The sequence below is a fragment of the Ahaetulla prasina genome, chromosome 10, assembly GCF_028640845.1.
Source record: "Ahaetulla prasina isolate Xishuangbanna chromosome 10, ASM2864084v1, whole genome shotgun sequence".
Classification (NCBI taxonomy): domain Eukaryota; kingdom Metazoa; phylum Chordata; class Lepidosauria; order Squamata; family Colubridae; genus Ahaetulla; species Ahaetulla prasina.
The window spans coordinates 17,057,610-17,063,662 of NC_080548.1; positions in this window are offsets into that span (position 1 = coordinate 17,057,610).

Consider the following 6,053-nt stretch of genomic DNA (forward strand, 5'->3'; position numbering starts at 1 on the left):
TTTATTTTATTTTATTTTATTTTATTTTATTTTATTTTATTTTATTTTATTTTATTTTATTTTATTTTATGGGTTTAAAGATATTGAGAGGAACTGTTAAATGAAGAACAGAGCAATTACCATATTGAATTCTACTGTTTTCTATTTCAATTATATAGAATGTAAAGGATGTTTGTTTTTATTTTTATAGTTCTAATGTACACTGAAGATGCATTTAATTTCGTTGTACCATATGCAATTACAATAAAGTAAACTAAACTTTAAATAGGAACATAATCCTGAATTCTTCTGCCTTTGTATATGGTATATTATTGGAACTTGATAATTAAGTATTTGTGTTTTCCCCTCTTTAACATTGGTTTATGGCTTTGCAAACCTTTATGTATTTACACACATGTATGTATTAAAGACCAGTACCAATCATTTTATGTGCAAGTTTTCATGTTATTGATTAATTCAACTATAATTGATTAATTCAACTATAATTGATTTTTAACACCATTGCAGAAATAGTTCTCTAATGTTTTCATGATCACTGATTTGGCCAAAGTTGAGAATTTCCCCAGTTTACACATTACTACATTTCTGTACTTTCTGAGCAGCTTGTAGTATTGGTATTGAGGTTAAAACAAAAATTTGATAAATTGCATCCTTTCAATCTGATGTGGCACCATTTGAAATAACATGATGTTACTCTACACCCAGTTTTCCAAGTGTCCTATTTTTATGGTTTGCGAAGTTCACATATTAATGGATACTTCAATTGATGGTTTCCTTGGCTTGCCACTTAACATTGGAGAATGCCCTGATCCATCTGTTTCAAAAATGTGCACTGAAATTTCTTAGGCTTCCTCTGTATAAACTTAAGTGAGTAAAGTGCACAATCTTTAAGAATGAGAAAGTGAATTTTTGGAAGGGATAGGATCCGATTGTATTTTTAGGCTCCGTTTCCTCCAAGAATTATGTCAGATTTCTAAGCCTTTTTTTTTTTTCTGGTTGTGTAGCAATCCTGTAAGCAGTGGTGGGATTCAGCCAGTTCGCACCACTTGGGGAGAACCGGTTGTTAACTTTCTGAGCAGTTTGGCAAACTGGTTGTTGGAAGAAGTCATTAGGGCAGAGAACCGGTTGTCAAATTACTTGAATCCCACCACTGCCTGTTAAGATAAGGTGATAGCACTAGATTGCAAAAGACATTACGTGCAATGCCGGTTTTCCAAAAATGACTCATTGAGCCGCCCTTGTATCTATTAAAATACTAATTGGCAGTTGATGAGTAAGCTGAAGACTTTGGAATGTTGTCTTCCTAGCATATTCCTGCAGGTGCAGGATGCGCATTGCAGATCATTGAATGCTTCACACGGTCAGCTGTGTCTCCAGGGCACAGGCCCGTGGCTTGGCACATCTTTGTTGACGGTGTCTTGCCATTTCTCTTTTGGACACCCACGAGATCGCCAGCCATTGACTTCTAGTTGGTAGGCAATCTTGGCCCCGGTGGGAAGTGCTTCTCTCTGGACATGTCCATACTAGTGGAGTCTACCTGCTCTCATCTTCTCTATAATGGGTGCGGCACCAGAATGCTGTTGAATGGTGTCATTTGTGATGTGAAGAAGGGACAAGGTGGCTCAGTGGCTAAGACGCTGAGCTTGTCGATCGAAAGGACTGCGGTTCAGCGGTTCGAATCCCGAGTGCCGCAAGTCGAATCTATAGTGAGTTCCCGTTACTTGTCCCAGCTGTCAACCTAGCAGTTCAAAAGCACCTAAGTGCAAGTAGAAAACTAGGGACCACCTTTGGTGAAAAGGTAACAGTGTTCCATGCACCTTTGGCATTTAGTCATGCCGGCCACATGACCACGGAGACATTTTCGGACAGCTCTTCAGCTTTGAAACAGATGAGCACCACCCCCTAGAGTCGGGAACGACTAGCACATGTGCGAATGGAACCTTTACCTTTAAAGAAGGAAGATGCCCGATATCCCAACAGAGCATTCACATTTCAATGGCATGGAGATAGATTTAGGTCCCTGTTGTTGCTGCCCAGCATTCAGTGCTATACAGTGCAACAGGGCAGATGGTTGTCTTGTAAAACTTACATTTAAGACAAGCTGGCATTCGTCTGTCAACATAGGACACCAGTGAGTTCTCGCCAGGTTGCATTCACCCTTTAAGGCAGCAGCTGCACCTCCAATGAATTTGCAAGTTCCCAAGATGATAGTGGCAGTTTGATCTAGCGGTTAACTGGGAGACTGGAGAGTTCTAGTTCTGACTTTCAACCCTAACAAGCAGGGAATGAATGGCAAAGCACTTCCGGGAAACCTTGCCAAGAAAATTGCAGGGATTTGTCCAGGCTGTGCCTGAGAATTGGATCCCAACTGAACAAAAAAAAAGAGGTCCCAAGTGCTTTTAAGGGCTGACAAATTATTAAGAACAAACACTTCAATTTCCCCCCTCAAAATACCAGATTATGAGCCCAGTTTTTATCTGATCCAGTGAAATAGTTTTCCCATTTTGTCCAGAGAAAATTAAAGAGTTGTTAGTTGCAAAGTCGTGTCCGACCCATCGCGACCCCATGGACAACATTCCTTCAGGCCTTCCTGTCCTCTATCTGGAGTCCATTTAAGCTCACACCGACTGCTTTGGTGACTCCATCCAGCCACCTCATTCTCTGCCGTCCCCTTCTTCTTTTGCCCTCAATCTTTCCCAGCATTAAGCTCTTCTCCAGTGAGTCCTTCCTTCTCATTAGGTGGCTAAAGTATTTGAGTTTCATCTTCAGGGTCTGGCCTTCTAAAGAGCAGTCAGGGTTGATCTCCTCCGGTTTGATCGCCTAGCAGTCCAAGGGACTCGCAGGAGTTTTCTCCAGCACTGGAGTTCAAAGGCCTCAATTCTTTTGGCGCTCAGCCTTTCTTATGGTCCAACATTCACAACCATACATTGCAACTGGGAAAACCATAGCCTTGACTATACACACTTCTGTTGGCAGGGTGATGTCTCTGCTTTTTAGTAAGCGATCTAGATTTGCCACAGCTTTCTTCCCTAGGAGCAAGCGTCTTTTAATTTCTTGGCTGCAGTCCCCATCTGCAGTGATCTTGGAACCCAGGAAAATAAAATCTGTCACTACCTCCGTTTCTTCTCCATCTATCCGCCAGGAATTGAGAGGGCCGGATGCCATGATCTTAGTTTTCTTAATGTTGAGTCTTAAGCCAACTTTTGCACTCTCCTCCTTCACCCGCATAAAGAGGCTCTTTAGTTCCTCTTCACTTTCTGCCATGAGAGTGGTGTTGGGATATCAAAAATATCAACCATACATGAGATTGTTGATATTTCTCCCGGCAATCTTAATTCCAATTTTTGATTCCTCCAGCCCCACCTTTCTCATGATGTGCTCTGCATATAAATTAAAGATAATGGGCAAAAAAAAGGCTTGCGGATTACTGCAAAAATAGACATTGATGCAACTAACAACAAGAAGACATTGTATACATTGGCAGTTTATAACTGGAATGCTAATGCAACCTATTTGTGAATTGGTCCTTTATACTTAGATTTCAACTCCCAGAGTTCCTCAGCCAGCTTTGCTGGCTGAGGACTCTGGGAGTTGAAGTTGGCAAGTTTGGAGAGGCCTGCATTAGAGGGGTTAATTTGGGGCTCCTATGACTCTTGTAGAGCAGGGATCCCCAAATTCTTCAGCTCGTTGACCCCTAATGAAGTTTCAGATTATTCATCAACCTTCCCTCACCCTTTATTATATGAGGATAATTTAAGACAGGAGTCTCCCAACCTTGGCTACTTTAAGACTTGGACTTCAACTCCCAGAGTTCCTCAGCCAGCTTTGCTGGCTGAGGGACTCTGGGAGTTGAAGTCCACAAGTCTTAAAGGGACCAAGTTTCGACACCCCTGCAATAAAGGATGTAAACTGTGAGGCTGAATTAGGAACTTGCAGGCTGGTTCTGCATCTCCTACAAGCCAGAGGCTTCTGGATGGATACGGATTGCACTGGTAGAAATTGAAGACGATTGTACTAGCCAGGATCTGGTTTTGCGTAATAGAGTTGAAGATACGGATCAACCAAACACGCTAAGCCAGGGGTCTCCAGCCTTGGCAACTTTAAGCCTGGAGGACTTCAATTCCCAGAATACCCCAGCCAGCAAAGCTTATGCTTCTCTAACAGATAGGTGATACTCCTGTTGTACAGGTACTCCTCAACTTACGACTGTATTGGGGATGGGAATTTCCATTGCTAACCAAGGCGGTTGTTCATTGAGCTGTGCCTGACTTTTACGACCTTTTTTGCTGTGGTTGTTAAGCAAATGACTGCAGTCATTAAGTGAATCATGTTAAGTAAATATGGTTCTCTTCCCTCACCCCCCCCCCCCAATATTGACTTTGTTTGTTGGAAGCCAGCTGGGTAGGTTACAAATGGCGATTGCTTGACCCAGGGACACTGCAATCTTCATAAGCCCATCCTGGTTTGCCATAGCAATTGAATTTTGGTCATGTGACCATGGGGAAAAGCCGCAATGGTCGTAAGTGTGAGGACTGGTTATAAATCACTTGGTTCAATGTCTGGTCATTTTGAACAATTGTTAAACAAATGGCAGTAAGTTGAGGGCTACCTGTAGACAGTGTAGAACAGGAGTCTCCAGCCTTGGCCACTTTCAGCCTGGAGGACTTCAACTCCCAGAATACCCCAGCCAGCTTTGCTGGCTGAGGACTCTGGGAGTTAATCCACAAGTCTTAAAGACCAAGTTTCACACCCCTAAGATGTAAACTGTGAGGCTGAATTAGGAACTTGCAGGCTGGTTCTGCATCTCCTACAAGCCAGAGGCTTCTGGATGGATACGGATTGCGCTGGTAGAAATTGAAGACGATTGTACTAGCCAGGATCTGGTTTTGCGTAATAGAGTTGAAGATACGGATCAACCAAACACGCTAAGCCAGGGTCTCAACCTTGGCAACTTTAAGCCTGGAGGACTTCAATTCCCAGAATACCCCAGCCAGCAAAGCTTATGCTTCTCTAACAGATAGGTGATACTCCTGTTGTACAGGTACTCCTCAACTTACGACTGTATTGGGGATGGGAATTTCCATTGCTAACCAAGGCGGTTGTTCATTGAGCTGTGCCTGACTTTTACGACCTTTTTTGCTGTGGTTGTTAAGCAAATGACTGCAGTCGTTAAGTGAATCATGTTAAGTAAATATGGTTCTCTTCCCTCACCCCCCCCACCCCACCCCCAATATTGACTTTGCTTGTTGGAAGCCAGCTGGGTAGCTTACAAATGGCGATTGCTTGACCCAGGGACACTGCAACCTTCATAAGCCCATCCTGGTTTGCCATAGCAATTGAATTTTGGTCATGTGACCATGGGGGAAAAGCAGCAATGGTCGTAAGTGTGAGGACTGGTTATAAATCACTTGGTTCAATGTCTGGTCATTTTGAACAATTGTTAAACAAATGGCAGTAAGTTGAGGGCTACCTGTAGACAGTGTAGAACAGGAGTCTCCAATCTTGGCCACTTTCAGCCTGGAGGACTTCAACTCCCAGAATACCCCAGCCAGCTTTGCTGGCTGGGGAATTCTGGGAGTTGAAGTCCTCCAGGCTGAAAGTGGCCAAGGCTGGAGACCCCTGAGCTAAGCCACAGGGTAACCCGCACTTGCCAGCCCCCACGCCTGTATGCGAATGCAGGCAAGATCTGCAACGAACCGGGGGGGGGGGATTTAGTTAACCCGTGTTGCAAATCCGTCGCAGCATCTCGTCGCGATCTGCTTGCGCTTCCCTTTAGGATCGCTGGCCAACAAGCCGCCTGTTCGTAAAGCTTTCAGGAAGCCCCCCTTTTTTTTTAACCCAAAGCCAAGAAACCTCGCTTGCAAAAAAACCCGCGAAGGACGAATAGAAGAAGCCAGCAACGCGCCTTTCGGAACTTTGCGCCTCGCCTCTGCACGGGAGGCTTCGGCCCGTAGAGGGCGCTTTGCTCCTCTTTCGCGGCCAATGTGGCCTCCGCGCCCAGTGCGCATGCGCCTCCGGATCAGGCCGGGGAGGGGAAAGGGGAGGGGGAAGTG